The following is an 18,016-nucleotide window of genomic DNA, read 5'->3' as shown; positions in this document are numbered from 1 at the left end:
ACTTATAATACACTGTTTGTTAATAAATTTTAGTACTCAAATATGTTATGATGTCTTTGAATTTTACAAATATCTTGGCAGATAATGATGCCATTATTCTTATTTTACAGATGAAGGAAATAAGGCTCCAAGAAATTAAGGAATGTGGCCAACTAAACCATGAGACTAGAATAATCTCTTCCACTCCTACTCCTGTACCTACAGGACTCAAAAAGTACATCCTGAAAAATATTAATTAATGCAGAGTAGTGTTTTTAAAAAATAAAACATTCAAATTATGCTTTTCTTTTGTTTTCAGTGTAGCTTAGTGTGTGCATTTTGTGGGTGTGTATATCTGTGTGTGTGTGTGTGTGTGTGTGTGTGTGTGTGTGTGCTTAAATTTTGAGACAACAATCATGAAGCATACAGAGAGAGAGAGAGAGAGAGAGAGAGAGAGAGAGAGAGAGAGAAGCAGAAATAGAGAGACTGGAAAGACATGGGTTTTTCAAACCCCCAAGCCATCCCCCAGTGGGCTCCAATAAGCCTTTACTTCTTAATCTTTTATAAATAGTTCTATAAACTAGAGAACTAACATTCAAATATAAGAGCTTATGGGGGTCATTGTCATTTAAACTAACATGTATGGGAACCAGGAGTGTGTAGTGCCAACAGTGGTCAGAAGAAGGCATTGGATCCCCTGGAATTGACGGTCTGGTAACTGTTTGTGTGCTAAAAACTGAAGCCAAATTATTTTTAAGAGCTGTAAATGTTTCTAATCACTGAATCATCTCTCTAGCTCCAACACACATACACCCTTTATATTTATATTTATCTTATAAGGAAATTCACAGTCATTTTACAGATGATAGGAGTATAGAAAAGGGAATGATTTACATAATGTTATACAATTGCAAGAAACTGGTCCCCAGCATTGTCCTGGAAGTTTCCTCTAGCTGCTACTCATGCTGAGCACCAGTCAGCAACAGTTCTAGTATACATTAGCTTGCACAAACACCTTGTTGAAGTATGAGAACTGAACTTTCTTATATGCAAAGTGTAGCGAGAACACTAGGTTTCACTAACACACACAAAGTCATTTGTTTTTAGAAAGACTCTCTAGAAACCATTGTCCATTTCTACCATGTGGATGCAAGATAAATTGGGTATGATTTATTGTTGTAGGTATATGTAGAATTTATTATAGTCAGTAAAAGACCCCATTTATGCTTTAGCTGTGGCACCTAACAGGCTGAAGTCACAACTATTTTCCCTTGGCTCTTCATCCCCACTATCTTCTTATTTTACCCTCTGGAAAGCTCGTGTGTTCCTTAGAAGTGTCCCCAAACTCCACCTTCAGTAGTCTAAGGATTGAAAAATTGTAGACATGGGGAAGGATATTTGAGATAGGAGAGACTTAAATATTCAGTTCCTAAGAAATAACATAGATTCTCTTATTCCCCTCTTTTTAAATATATTTCCTTATTTCAACATATCCCTATATCCAGGGTCACATTGGTTCAATTTGATAAATTGCTCTGCTGGCCCCATACAGTCCTACGATTCATTTTACATGAAAGCCTAATGCCATGATTTCAATACTGCTTGCTCTTATGTTTAGCCAAGTGGTAAGGGCCTGTCCATTTGTGGTTTAACTCAGTCTTCTGTTTGTTTCCATTGTTGGCACAATTTACATGGTTACATTAGCATTTGTATGTAGAAGCAAAGTAAATGAACCACCTCCTCATCTTGATGCTTAATGACTACAATTGTGTCCTTCTTTCAGTTATAGCTGGGAAAAGAAGAATGATTATTTTCTAGTCTTTCACCAGAAAGTTGATACTGTAATTGAAAGTCTGGCTAGTAGTAACTGTTGGGGTGGCAAGCCGGGCTTTGTGCTAGGTCAGCCTTTGGTCAGCATGTTTAGCAGACACTCTAGTCTGGTGGCAGAGCATCTTGTGTGGCCCTATATTAACCATAGATGCAGTTTTCTGAGAGACAAAGGGTTTTTATCATTTTCCCAAAATATTCGAAAGGCAATGTAGGTGCATAGCATAAATAACTATAAACCTGATTTTAATTTATTGTCATATGTGGAAATGAAGATATTTCCGTAGATAACAGACAATTAGACCCAAGAGTATTTTGATGACTTGCTTTTTGATATAAAACCCATTGAAAAATAACTCATGAAGCTAGAAAGGAGATCATGGGGGAGTGGTATCTGAAAGCATGGGGAAAGAAAATAAAGAAAAGCATGAGAAACTAAAGCAAGAGGCACTAGCCAGGGTTTGGGGCAGGTGGCACAATAGAGGTCAGTAGGAGAAAAGGACAAATACAAATAAAATGTAATGACTCGTATGTATGAGAAAGCCAGAATGAAGCACATTTGAATGCTTACTTAGAAAAATAATAATTTTTAAAAGGAATGTTTGATGTGTGCCCTCTGTCTTCAGAAGCTTCAGAAGCTGAGGTCTAACATTGCAGTCTTTAATCTATTTGGAATTTATTTTCCTAAGGTCTGCCTAAGATGCCCAGTTTTCCCAGCACCATTTGTGAATGATGTTTTGACATCTTTGTCCAAAATCAGATAGCCATACACACAGGGATTATATCTGGATCCTCAATTATATTGCATTGATCAATGGGTCTGCTTTCTGCCAGCATAATAATATTTTTACTGTTCTGGTTCTCTAGTATGAACTGAAATCAGAAATGATGATACCTCCTGCGGTGTTTTTATTGTTCAGGATTATTTTGGCTATCTAAGGATTTATAGATTTTATGATAATTTTTCTAATTTATATATAAAGATCTTCATTGGAATTTTATGAGGACTATTTTGGATCTATAGATTGCTATGGGTAGAACAACTATTTTAAATAAAAATCTGGTCACACAAGAGTTGGGACAAATGATCAATAAGAGAAATCTCATGACTAAAAAATTTCTGTACTATAGTTAATATATAATAACAGAACACACAAATTAATAGCAGAAAAAAGTCTTTGCATATAATGTACCTGCTAGAAGAATACCATCTAGACTACTAAAAATAAAATAAGCAGCAAGAAAACAAAAATTCTAATTTAAAAATGGGCTATGGAACTGAACATAGTTCTCAAAAGAATAAATACAAGGAGCTAAGAAATACTTTTGAAATATTCAATAACCATTGTCACTAGGGAAATGTAAACTAAAATACTTTGAGATTCCATCTTAACACAGTAGGATGCTTATGATTAAATAAGCAAATGACTTGACTAGACTGTTAGCAAAGAGATAGAGAGTTCGCACATTGCTTTTAGAGGACCAGAATTCAGTTCCCAGTAACTACAAAGGGAAACTCACAAATGCCTGTAACTCCAACTCCAGGAGACCATTCTCTTCTGGCATCATGGGTACCTACACTCATGTCCACAGACACATACATACATTCCTATATGAATACACACATACATTCACATATTCATAAATGTATACAAACACAAAAATAAAGAATAAATTTTTTTAAGAAAATAGGTGACAAAAATTACTGGCAAGGATGTAGAGGAAGGAGAGCCTCATTTATTATTGATAAGAATGAAAACTGGTACAACCACTATGAAAATTATTGTGAAAATTCCTCAAGAAGCTGAAGTAGACCTACTGTTATCATTCATGTATAACAACCCTGGGTAGATAACCAAAAGACTCTGTACTATACCACAAAGATAAACCTTTATCCATGTTCATTGCTACTCTATCCAACTAGAGATAAGAAAGGAAAACTGCCAAGATGTTCGGCAACTAATGAAAGGCTAAGAAAAATATAGTATCTCTTACAAAATGGATTTTATTCAACTATAAAGAAAAATGAAATTAGATGGTAAATGAATAAAACTGAGAAAAATATACTGAGAAAAAAAACCTAGACCTAGAAAGTCAAACTGCATATTCTGTTTTATGTGGATACTAATATCAAAGCAGTTGAATTATGTGTTTAAAATGCTGTAGCTCTAGATCTGGAAAACTGCAAAGGAGATATTGTATGTAGGAAGGGGTAATTAAATTTTTAAAAGAGGGAGAAAACAGTAAATATTAAGGCAATAAAGGGAATAATTGGGGTTAGGTTTAAGTGGGGAGGGTGATAGATATGAAGGAAAAGGTAGAACATGGGAAGGAGAGCTAACTAACATTAAGGATGAATGTGAAACCCTACTGAATAGATGATAGATGGATGATAGAGAGAGGGGGATACTATATGCACATGAGGCAAGATGTTTTTCTCTAAAACCATGAGTTGCCATATATAGTTGTCACGTGTAAAAAAAAGATCCAGTGCCTGATGCAGGACACCTTTCTTTGAATTGTTGTCAGGAGAGCTCCTTGAACCCTCCATACAATGAAGGTTATTACCACTGCTCTTGGTTGCCTAACAGAACTTTATGATAGGATTCTATTCTCCAAGACACCACACACTTCAGTCAAGTACTTGGAAGTACCAAGCTGGTACTAACTTGGAAGCTTTATCCATACTGGCTAACCTTCACAGTTCCAGAAGTTATTCAGGATATCAGAACAGAAAAATTATCAACAGTCTTATCCAGTTGTGAACCCTGGGAGCTACAGCAATGATTGGTCTAGTAAGATATGGCCCATGAATAAAATAGTAGCATGAATATTTTAGAGGTGGCCAGCCAATTTCTGGTTGCATATAAGGTCCATTCCTCAGGACATATCTCATGCCTAATACAGAAAACCTGGACAAAAATCCATGAGCTAGAGCCCCTAAGTGTGAGCCTACTACTATTATTGTGCTAAACAGACAACTTATCCACCTGCCTTTAAATACATATCAGTATTACAATAAATTAGTACAACACTCAGTCCTCATCAGAGAAGCATCTTCATTCAATGAGAACACCATGAAAGATGTGGCAGCATTGTTTCTTCTAGATATCACAGGATCATTACACTCATGAATTCACAGCCTAAACAAGACCATCACAAATAAAGTCAGTCAACATCCATCATGTATGAGGGAAGAAGACATAAGCTCCCATGCCTATTGACAGTTGATGGCTGCTAGGAAAGAAAAGGCTTTGGTTTGTTTGGTTTTAGGAATGTGGTCCATGGTGGGTTAACTATGCTCCAGTTGATGGGCCAGAAGCCATGTGCCTAGGGGTTTGGTGTTTTTATACAAGCATAATCAGGGATTCTTTGGATTTTAGGGTGATAGGGGGAGGAGACAAGGGAAGTCATCTTTTAATCAGCAGGCAGTGGGGCAGAATCGCTTAACTGGGAGGGAGAGAACTCCTCTGACCTGGGAAGTAACTTTATGGTGCTCTCAGGAACTAGTGTATTTTTACAACTAGCCACAGCTGTCTGTGGATGCTTGATTACCCTTCTCTCATGGCCCAAACATGTGACACAAGGCTGAGGGAGGTTGCCATTTGTCTATTCTCAAGCCGGCATCTTTTGCAATGGGGGGGATGGGGGAAGGAGTGTTCTTTAGGGATTGCCTCTATGAAAATGGAGATAGCAATATTCTGACACCTGATCATGTCCTTTCTGAAAGGTTGGGGAGGGAGGGGATCCCTTTGTTAGCTACATAAAAGAACAGGGGGAGGGGAAGTTCTGTGAGCATTGAGAAAGCACAGAGGCAGGCTGCTTTCATCTCTTCAGGACCATCTATCTATTCAAAAGGAGCAGCTTCATTACATTGTCAGCTGATCAGAAGACCAGGAACTGTAAGCTCAGATCTGCCTCCCCCATCATCTGGTATCAGGGATGTTTAGAAGAAGAAGCTGATTGAATGGTGAGATGGGAGTATTTCAAGGTTCTCTGCCCAGCTTAGGTTATCATGTCTTTCCACAGGTCATATGCTCCTTTGGATGTGTGTAGGATTTTAAGCTTGTGAAATCAAAAGTCACCAACCAGATGAACAGGTTCTTTATGCATAGGTCCACTCCTTAAAATTTAGCTTCACACCATCCTAGAGTAAATTCTTGATGTTTTTCTTGAAAATCAAAATAAGTACTTTGCAGTTTCTGTAATTTATTTCTGTTTTCTCCAGGTCTCAAAGAGTTTTGGTTTGGGCTTTGTATTTACTAAGGTCTTGAGTCTAGTTTTGGCACTGAAAATAATGTAGGTTGAAAATTAATTAAAGAAAGCAATTCATGTAAGCTATATACAAAATCTCAATTCTAAATAAATCTTCTCAGTAAAACCTTGAATTTTAAAAGAAGGTTTGATAACAGTTTGAAAGGGTTTGAATAGAGCTTTAAAAAAAAATAGTGAAAAGAAATGAAGTTCAATTTTCCTAAACAAAATCTGATCCCTGAGACATTCCCAACTAATCGATGTCCACAAAACCAGAACAACCCTGGTTCAAAGGTCAGTGACTAGTTTCCCCCCAAGTTTGGACAAACACTGGCACTCTGGTTTAGTGTGAAAGACTGCAGACTTGCTTCCTCTGGGGAATCCTGAGGAAATGTCATCAAATATTGTGAAGGCTGAGTGGCCAGATATTAACCTCAATTTATATCACAGAAGCCAAAAACCAAAACCCAATGAAACCAGTGAGCTTCTCTGCTGTCAACTCCAAGAAAGGTAAGAAACAAAAAGACCATGAAATAGTGATCAATAAGCAACATTTTGTGGACCAGCAGAGAAAATTAAATTCTTTCAAACCATTGAAAATCAGCCTTTCCCAGGCTTACTCTCACTGGCTAGACTGTCAAAATCAAATGAAAATGTATGTAACCTTCAGGGTTGGAATTTGCTTTAATTTTCTGCAGACTGTGCTCTATTACAAACACAAGTTCATAAAGGGACAAATTAAATTGTTTTTCTTTTTTTGATTAAAATAATTTCACCTCTCCTTGAGTAGTAGTCTTTAGAAGCCTTAGAGTGTCTTTCCAGTTCTACGAAAATAAACTCCAAAAAAGTTTCAACAACAACAAAAGCAAGCAATCAGCTTCTATAGCAAAGAACCCACCCACTTCGAAAGGCATCTTTGGACTGCTGGGTGGAATATGAACTTAGAAGCCCACCAGTGACTTCCAGATGTGTCCAGAAAGCTCCTCTGTCACCAGCAATTGCTCATGGTGATTTGGTCCACTGGGTTACTAATCCTGTATAGGGAGACGTTGTGTCCTGCTGTCAGACCTGTCAGTGGCACCAAGCTAAAATCAAAACTCATCCAAGTAGCAGCTGACCCTCTGTTTACTGCTTATGTGCTTATGCATGGTTCGTTTCCTTCCGGGGGTCAGAGTGCCAAAGTCAATTCTCCTAGCTCATCTCCATCACATCACAAGCTTTCCTTTGTCTCCGTTCAGGCTCCACTGAGCTCTGCCAGAAAAAAAAATCGATTCTCAAGTTCCTGCAGTGATTAAATCCCCTTTTCTGCTAGTAACTCTAGAGGGTCTCCCATTTGTTGTCAGTGGGATATACATGTTGTTTTAGTAACTTGCTCTTGTAGGTTTTTTTCATGGAAAGGACATTCTTTTTGTGATTTTCATGTCTTTAATCCTTCCTTTTTCATCATCTTTAACTAGATGGTGTCCTTTCAGTATATATTTCAAGCAAGAGAATTTTATAAAAAGAAATTTGGTTAATTAAGGATGGAATACTTTTTTTTTCAAAACAGGAAAACAATTTTTAGGTCAATTAAGTAAAATAAGGTTTCTTTAAAAATACAAGTCCTGAATGTGACAATCCTCAGGGTAAGAAGAGGTTCAGAGAACTACAAGTGAGCAAGAGGACGATCCCCAGGAAAGCAGAGGTGTGGCACAGAGTGGATCTCTGCATTAGTTGTTTCTACATTCCTTTAAATGTACATATTAGAACACGTGATATCATCAGATATGTTGTATCTGATCCAGCTGCTCTCAGCCTCTGTCTCTCTCCCTTTCCCTCTCCCTCTCTCTCCCTCCCTCTCTCTCACTCTCTCTTTCTCCCTCATTGGTTGTCCCTCTATCCTTTTCCCTGACCCTATCTCACCTCCCTCTCTTTACTCCTCTCCTTCTTTTGTGCCTCTCCTCCTTTTCCTCCTTTCCCAATCCTTCCCTGTATCCAACTCTCTCCCTCTCCATGTCCCAGTCACTCTCCCTGTGCTGCTCCCACTCACCCTTAACCTCCCTCTCCTTCTCCTCCTCCTCCTCCTTCTCCTCCTTCCCCTCCCTTCCATCTCCTGATTTCTTGAAAGGCCAAATAAACACTGCAGTGGTAAAGACATTGAGTATGAGTCCCTCCACTTTTAATTGTTCTATCTTATATGTATTACACATTTTAGTTAACAAATCTAAATGAGAATGAGTAGGGCGGCTCAGAGATTAGCAACATACAAAACCAGGTATGCCAAAATGGACACAAAATTATCAGAACCTGTAGCAACCTCTTCAGTTGGATATGGAGGAAATGGAGTTATGACTGGAAACATGAAGAGTGACAAGTTAGAGCCTGTGAAAAATGAATACTTCTAATACTGCCTTCTGTCGAGCTCTCTGTTGGCCAAACTCAGCTGGAAACTGAGAATACAGTCTATGATTTGTCAGGATCCCTGTCACTCATATAGAGGACAGCAAGGAATGAATTTAGCAGCAAGAGCAAAATGAGTGTTGCAGCTCCAAACTCCTTAGTTCCTAAAGCTACACCTACTACAAACCCTTTCTCAAAATACCATCACACCAAACAGGTGAATGAATTATACCTTTGAGCTCAATCAGGGTTCCTACAATTCTAACATCCTATGGTGGCTTAGTCCAAGACAAGATGTCAATTTGTTGTTCTCAATGACATCACCCAGATAACTTATTTACTGTATCAATTGGATATCCCATCTAAGAATGTTCTTGATATCCTACTAGCTATAATGTGAAGTATCACAGGTAATGAAGACAAAGCTCTTAAAGTACCATGGGAAAGATCAGGTAGTTCAAATCAAATGACAGCATAGAAAGGATGGTGGTTCAGAAGGTATGAAATGTGATGGATGTGAACAGACAAACAATGTTCTTCCTTGCTCTATGACAGAAGGCAGAACTTGGTGTGGCCAGAAGTTTAACTGAATAAGAACTATAGAGGTCAAGAATCAGATGAGGAGGAATATTTAAAATAAATATATAAATCAAAAGCAAACTATCAGGCAATAGAGCAAGTAGAAGAACTAGGCCATAATGCCCTCAATGTCATAATTATCATGTGTTTTGAGTGAGATATTATATAATATCATTTTAGTTTTAGTGAGATATAATTGGATATTTTTATTAAAGAGAGCATCCCAAAATATTTTAAATAGAATAGGCAGCCCAGGCTGGCCTAGAACTCATGATCCTCCTGCCTCTGCCTTCTTCAGCAAATCCTACTGCCGTGTGCCACTAGAGAAAGTACCCAAGGAGCTAAAGGGATCTGCAATCCTATAGGAGGAAAAACAATATGAACTAAGCAGTAACCCCCAGAGCTGTGTCTCTAGTTGCATATGTAGCAGATGATGGCCTAGTAAGCCATCAATGGGAGGAGAGGTCCAGTCTTGAGTAGATCATATGTCTCAGTACAGGGGAATGAAGGCCAGGGCCAGTAAACGGGAATGGTGGCTTGGGAAGCAGGGCAGGGGGAGGGTATAGGGGGCCTTGGGGATAGCATTTGAAATGTAAATGAAGAAAATATCTAATAAAAAAAATAGAATAGGCATTTTATGACACAGGTACTACAAGATTACCACAGTCTAGATATGCTTAATGTAGAAAATAATTAGTATTGATCTTTCTTTTTGTTATTTATTTTCTAGTGTCTGTTGTTTCATTTTGGTTTTGGAAATATTAATACACACTGTCCATTTGCATACTGAACTCTTGGCCAGTGCCAAATACGTAGCAAAATAATGTTGACTTAAATCTACTGGCTGGGCTTGTAAGATATATCAGTGCATAACGATAGTTGCTGCCAACCATGATGACCTGGATTTGTTCTAGAAAACACATGGTAGAAAGGACGGATTCTTATAAGTTGTGTTCTGACCTCCACATATAGTCCTTGGCATGCAGAAATATGTGCATACATACACAATAAGTAAGTATTAAATAAATAAATAAATAAATAAATAAATAGATTTAAGGCTACCTTCTCATTTAAGAAAAAAATAGACCCCGCTGGTGCTGTGGTTTGCAACACTTTTTCTTCACCTATTAACATTGCCACATTATTCAACATATAGCCATTCAAGAATATTTTCTGAGCAACTAACTTATAGTGAAATACAAGTTTGAGTATCTTAATCTCAAACTTTGAGACAAAAATGCTTTTAGCATTCCAACCTCTTTTGTGTGCTAACATGGCACTGTAAGTAGAAAACTTTTATACCTAATCTCAGGGAACAGTCATAGTCAAAACACAGGTGCAGTGATACTGTTGTGTAAATTTACCATTTGGGAACACCTGCTGCCATTCTTCCACATGGTCCCTCTTTTAAAATCATTGCAAGGAACTAATGAATCTGGTGCTGCTAAAATTTCCGATTTATGTGTGTGGGAACAGAGCAAGTAAGCAGGATCAAGGCAAGGTCGAGATCTCCACTTGCCTAAGTCATTAACTCTAAGGATCAGAATCAGAAACTAACTAACATTCTTGACCACTGCTCCAAACGTAAAGCCTGATACCAGGAAACTCCGGTCAGACAGATTTTGGAACAGTTATAGCTACTTCTTCTGAGGGCTGAATCTTGCCTGAACACACAACAATTAGCATATGTTTTCCGGTCATTTTGCCACAGACTGTACTAGTACACACTCTCAACACTATTTGCTGAAATAACCATTTTGCTGAAATCGCAGGCTCTAAAGTTCCAAAATCTGTGTGTGCAACGATGAAAGTATTCTCAGATACAAGCAAACAAAGGAAATCAACAGCTCAACTGGCCGAGTGTCTGCTCAAGTCCACCCACTCTATTAGTTCTCAACAGGCATCACCAACCACATAGGCCTCTATCTGAACAAGGGTCTGAGGAAACCCTAGATAAAACAATAGACTTTTTTTTCATCTATCCTAGCAAATTTTATTGAATAAGTGGGAACATAATGCCATGATTTTTTTTTTAGTTTATATGCATCTTTATTTATTTTTTTAATTATTTTTTAATTAGGTATTTTCCTCATTTACATTTCCAATGCTATCCAAAAGGTCCCCAATACACTCCCCCACCCACTCCCCTACCCACCCACTCCCACATTTTGGCCCTGGCATTCCCCTGTACTGGGGCATATAAAGTTTGTAAGTCCTATGGGCCTCTCTTTCCAGTGATGACCTACTAGGCCATCTTTTGATACATATGCAGCTAGAGTCAAGAGCTCTGGGGTACTGGTTAGTTCATAATGTTGTTCCAACTATAGGGTTGAAGTTCCCTTTAGCTCCTTGGGTACTTTCTCTAGCTCCTCCATTGGGGGCCCTGTGATCCATTCAATAGCTGACTGTGAGCATCCACTTCTGTGTTTGCTAGGCCCCGGCATTGTCTCGCAAGAGACAGCTATATCTGGGTCCTTTCAGCAAAATCTTGCTAGTGTATGCAATGGTATCAGCGTTTGGAAGCTGATTATGGGATGGATCCCTGGATATGGCAGTCTTTAGATGGTCCATCCTTTCATCACAGCTCCAAACTTTATCTCTGTAACTCTTTCCATGGGTGTTTTGTTCCCAATTCTAAGAAGGGGCACAGTGTCCACACTTTGGGGCTATGACGAAAACAGTAGACTTTACTCAACTCTTCCAGAGCAAAATGATAAATGTATTTGGACATGCTTTAAAAGGTTAAAAACAATTAAACCATTGCACTGTAATGCAAAATAAAAAGAAAAGCGATAATATTATTTAATCTCTAAAGTACTAGTACCCAACGAAGAAGTTAGCAACTTTTAGATATAAATTTTTGTGTTGGCTCTCTGACAGTCTTAGGGAATTTATAGAGAGAGACCAGATTTGAGGTCTCATGTCAAGGGAATCCTTGTTATTCTCTCCGGGGAACTTACAATAGGAACTTCATCAACAAGGGAGTAAAAATAGCCAAAACACTAAAGAAATGACCTTTGATAAACTAATGTCACTCTACCCTTTTCTGCATTGGTCGCTCCTAGTAAATATCAACTTCTCTCTTGACCCATAGTGCCAAAATCAGTTCTGAGAGTCATTAACTGCTGGTGTGTACAACAGCCAAGCTTGCAATACAAACACAGCAAATCATGCTTCATGAGAAACTGCAGAGCTTTCCAAAGTACTGTTCTATGAAACCATTCGATGTAGTCTTATAGATGCATTTACATAGAGGAGATTTTATATAATATATATAAATATGGAAGGAGGGGAGTTTTAAGGAAATTGGTACATATATGCAATTGTGTAAGTTTGGCAAGCTCAAAATCTGATGGGAAGGGCAAATCCTGAAACAGAAATGAGCTGACTTGGAATCCAAAAGCAATCAGCTGTGTAAGTGGGAAGAAGAATATTGCAAATGAAGTCCATTGCAGCTGCTGGGGAACCCCTCTTGCTTAGGTGCTAGCGTGGGAAGTCAACTTTTTGCTCATCATATAGACAGAACCACTTATTAATTGACAGGTAGATCCTATTAAAACTCACCATGGGAAATAGAATAGTATTTAGTCAGATACCTAAAACCCTCAGCAGATTGTCTAAGGAAAAATCCTATGATACATTTTGAGAGCAATGTCCAGAAAAAGCAGATCTTCAAGATGACAATCCCTGACAAATACACAAGTAGGGATTGGGGTGGGGGAGGAGGAGGAGAATTCAAGTATTGGTTGGTAAGTCAGGAGGCAAGAGACTGGCTTCAAGAAAATTCACTGAAAATACAGTCTTCCATAGACAGCACATCACATGAACACCAATTCAAAGTTCTAGAGATCTGTCCTTCTCTGTACTGATAGGATAACCCAGAGATTGCAGGATTTGATGAGGTCCAAGAGTCAAGTGAAGCGAACCTTTTCATAGCCTTCATATTTGGGATCCTTCTTCACTCTGCCTGAGCTTTCTCTGGGATCCCAGAGTAAATTACACAAGAAACACTGCATAGAACTTATGAATATGTACATGGGAAATGAGATTAAAGCCCTATGCTCCTAGTATCATATTACACAGTTGGGGGCACCATTTGAAAAGGTTACTGGAAAGGTCCCTGTAAGAGTGGCCCAATATTCTCCCCTCATTGCTTGCTCCCCATTCCATGCACTCACACGCCATAAACCATGCTGCCACATGATCTCTCTGACCAGGCATTTAAAATTGAAGCTTCTGTTCTTGTGCATAAGTCAACAAATGGAAATGTTCCCTTTGCATTTGAAAGAAATTATTTCAGTCACACATTATGACTTATTTGATTATCAATTCATAGGTTGAATGTTGTTTTTTCCCATGATGAAACATATCAAAAAATGTACAATTTAGCTGGGAGTCCATGGAGAAGCTAGTGGAATTCAAATATGAACAAATCCAAAAAGTTCATGAAAGAGAACAAACACATTTTGTTTTACAAGTCCCCTGGTTCTCCTAGTCTGGATAGCTGTTTTAATAGTCCCCATGTAGTTGCCAGTGTTTACACTGCTGCGATCTTTCCATTATGACCCAGCTACACTGGCCTCCCTGGACTTTTTATCTGGCCCTGGACATAGAAGATTTCCAGGAACTCAAAGATGTTCCTAATTATTAATTGGTCACTGTAATCTATATTTGAAACAGTCTATCCTTTATTTCCACCAATCTCCCTAAGGCCTTAATTGTGGCTACTCCTTAAAGACTTAGAGAAGTAGGTTTTAAAAATATATTGTATAGTTTTAAAATACATGCAATAATTAATTTGAATGTCAAAAATAATGGGGGAATGAGGTATGGCCAAGCAACATTCAACCTTTTCTCTTTCAGGCCTTCATTCAATATTGTAATCCTCTATTATGCAAGGAAATAAGAAAGACTCCATGATGCTCAGGAAAGTGGAAGCATCTAGCATGATTCTTGTGACACTATCAATCACAGGGGTGTGAGTAGTATACCATTCCCATGGCCAAGGAATTGGGTCAAAGGCAAGAAGTCAAGCAGCAGGCCAATAAAGGCAGTTAACCTCTCAGTGTTCTTTTTCCCATATCTGGGAGGAGAGACTTGATTTTTATGCCATAGGGTTAGCGCACCTGTTTCTACCATTGCTCTTGGCTGAGTTGACAAATTTTATCTTCAGCCAGAGAAAATAGGTTTAAACGATACCCAGCAGGCGTGCAGGAAAAGCAGGGAGAGATTTAGTCTTTAAATACCTGCAAGTTCATGTCTGAGGCATGCTTCTTGGATTCTTTCCATGTAAGAGTGTAAAGCTCTCTTTTACACATGTGTTAAAATTGGTCTTCTGCCACTTTGGATCAAAAAAGTACCAAGCAGTATTCTGTGTGTAAGATCATTTGTTGTGAGATTTCTATTTGCCCCATTCTCCTGAAGCAGTCTTCAACAATGAGGTGGTTTTTTTTACAAACGCAGCTGGAACTTCTCATTTTTATACATATGTCACATAGAAGGAAGACTAATGCATCTTATCTGTTCAGTTGGGTACAGGCATGCTCAGTTTAGCTTCCTTCTTTCTTTCTTGAAAGCCAGCATACTACAATGGGAATTCTAACCCCTGCTTCTCCATGCAAAGTTCATCTAAGTCTTCTCTGCATAACTGAGGCCTACCTGGCCCATGCCTACTGTGACATGATTGTAAGGGGAGCTGAATCCTCTTAGTTGTGGTGAGTATGGGCAATAATAATAGTATGCTTACTTTCCCGTCAAGATAACCACTTTCTTCAACCTACTATATATAATGAAAATAGCTAATGTATACCATTCTTCATGCATATGTAAAGAATTGATCTTCACAGCAGTCATCTGGGATAGAGCTCTCTAGTTATTCCAATTGCCCTTAGAAAGAAGTGTGGTACAACGAGTTTAAGCTAGGCTGCCTAGGTTAGATTTCTGTGACTCTGATACAGGTCATATCAGACTGGAGCTCACAATCTAACTTCCCTTCATATAGTGTGTGTAAGAAGGGCCATTTGCTATTATAAATAAAGCTTCTATGAACATAGTGGAGCATGTGTCCTTCTTACCGGTTGGGACATCTTCTGGATATATGCCCAGGAGAGGTATTACTGGATCCTCCGGTAGTACTATGTCCAATTTTCTGAGGAACCGCCAGACTGATTTCCAGAGTGGTTGTACAAGCTTGCAATCCCACCAACAATGGAGGAGTGTTCCTCTTTCTCCACATCCTCGCCAGCATCTGCTGTCACCTGAATTTTTGATCTTAGCCATTCTGACTGGTGTGAGGTGGAATCTCAGGGTTGTTTTGATTTGCATTTCCCTGATGATTAAGGATGTTGAACATTTTTTCAGGTGCTTCTCTGCCATTCGGTATTCCTCAGGTGAGAATTCTTTGTTCAGTTCTGAGCCCCATTTTTTAATGGGGTTATTTGATTTTCTGGAGTCCACCTTCTTGAGTTCTTTATATATATTGGATATTAGTCCCTTATCTGATTTAGGATAGGTAAAGATCCTTTCCCAATCTGTTGGTGGTCTTTTTGTCTTATTGATGGTGTCTTTTGCCTTGCAGAAGCTTTGCAGTTTCATGAGGTCCCACTTGTCAATTCTCAATCTTAGCCAGAAGCTGGAAAGAACCCAGATGCCCCTCAACAGAGGAATGGATACAGAAAATATGGTACATTTACACAATGGAGTACTACTCAGCTATTAAAAAGAATGAATTTATGAAATTCCTAGGCAAATGGATGGACCTGGAGGGCATCATCCTGAGTGAGGTAACCCAATCACAAAGGGTGATCACAATATGTACTCACTGATAAGTGGATATTAGCCCAAAACTTAGGATACCCAAGATATAAGATACAATTTGCTAAATGCATGAAACTCAAGAAGAACGAAGACCAAAGTGTGGACACTTTGCCCCTTCTTAGAATTGGGAACAAAACACCCATGGAAGGAGTTACAGAGACAAAGTTTGGAGCTGTGATGAAAGGATGGACCATCTAGAGACTGCCATATCCAGGGATCCATCCCATAATCAGCTTCCAAACGCTGACACCATTGCATACTCTAGCAAGATTTTGCTGAAAGGACCCAGATATAGCTCTCTTTTGTGAATCTATGCCGGGGCCAAATAAACACAGAAGTGGATGCTCACTGTCAGCTATTGGATGGATCACAGGGCTCCCAATGGAGAAGCTAGAGAAAGTACCCAAGGGGCTAAAGGGATCTGCAACCCTATAGTTGGAACAACATGATGAACTAACAGGTACCCCGGAGCTCTTGTCTCTAGCTGCATATGTATAGAAAGATGGCCTAGTTGGCCATCACTGGAAAAAGAGGCCCATTGGACTTGCAAATTTTATATGCCCCAATATAGGGGAATGCCAGGGCCAAAAGAATGGGAATGTATGGGTAGGGAAGTTGGGGGAGATGGGGGACTTTTGGGATAGCATTGGAAATGTAATTAAGGAAAATACGTAATAAAAAAAAAAAGAAGGGCCATTTGCCACTTTCAGTATTCTATTCATCATCTTCTTTTTGTTTAAAATTTAATTTATTCCAAGAACACTTTGTTTAAAGCTTCCTAAAAATTTCCAACATGTAGATGAGAGTGGGTGCAGAGAGTCTAAGTTGGAAGACTCCATTGGTTTCCTCTCTGCTGAGTGGTGAATCCTGTGGAAGATGGGGAGGAAAGATTATAGAGTCAGAGAGGATGGAGGACACCAGGAGAACATGGCTCACTAAAAATCTAAGTGGGAGCCAGGTGTGGGGGCACACGCCTTTAATCCCAGCACTCGTGAGGCAGAGGCAGGCGGATTTCTGAGTTCAAGGCCAGCCTGGTCTACAAAGTGAGTTCCAGGACAGCTAGGGCTATACAGAGAAACCCTGTCTTAGAAAACAAACAAACAAAAAATCTAAGTGGGGCTCATTTGGGCTCATAGAGACTGAAGTGGCAAGCACAGGCCCTGCAGGCATCAACACCACATTCTCTACATATATACTATGGTTGTTAGCTTGGTGTTTATGTAGGACTCATAACAATGGGGGATGGTATGTCTCTTTGACTCTTTTGCCACATCGTGTGACTCTATTTCTTCTATTTAGTTGCCTTGTCCAGCCTCAACATGAGGGCTTTTGCCTTATCTTATTGTACAATGTTTTGTTGTGTTTTGCAAGATGTCTCTTGAAAGCCCGCTCCTTTCTGAAGGGAAACAAAGGAGAAGTGGATCTGGTAGAGAGAGGAGATGTTGGAGAGCTGGGAGGAGTAGAGGGAAGGAAAACTGTGGTCAGGTCATGTTGTATGAGAGATGAATCTATTTTCAAGAACTACGAAAAAAAAAATCCCATCACTGATATAATTGAAATCTCAGGGATATATTCCTACTTTCAAGATATACCCCAAAAAAAAAGCAATGTTAAAGTTCCACAAGTATTAAGCTTCTTTTTAATGTATATGATATTTTAATATGTCACGCCTATACTAAACAAAACAATTTAAATTCATAGGCTCTTTTGTTTTGGTCAATGGTGAACTTTAAAAGTTTCACTGCTGATTTTATACTGCCTGTTATAGTGTTTTGAATACTTCAATGTTTACAGTATGCAATGGTCTATGTACCCATTGGTTAAACTTAATAGGTAGCAGAGAGTTGCCTTGAGGGAAAATGGACTAGAGGTGGTCAGTTAGGAATGTATGGAAAGGTACCCACAGACTGCCCATTTTCTATTAGAATAAATGAACATTTTCTTCAAGTTTCAGATGAGTCTGTAACTTGTAAAAAAAAAAAAAAAAACTATAAATCCCTGAAAGGTAAACATCAATATGAACTCACTGGGGCAGATGTCTTTTCCCTCATCCTATAAAGAGAAGTGTGACTGACTATACAGCTTTAGCCTCCCTTAGGGTATTGCTGGAACACTTGTTGAAGAGAACTATCTTACAATGTGATCTTTTCCTGCGGCAGAACCCAAGACATTCTAAAATATC

The sequence above is a fragment of the Mus caroli genome, unplaced genomic scaffold, assembly GCF_978045245.1.
Source record: "Mus caroli unplaced genomic scaffold, Mus_caroli_1 scaffold_15, whole genome shotgun sequence".
Lineage (NCBI taxonomy): Eukaryota > Metazoa > Chordata > Mammalia > Rodentia > Muridae > Mus > Mus caroli.
The sequence above is the reverse complement of the archived record's forward strand: the minus strand, read 5'-3'. Positions refer to the sequence as shown.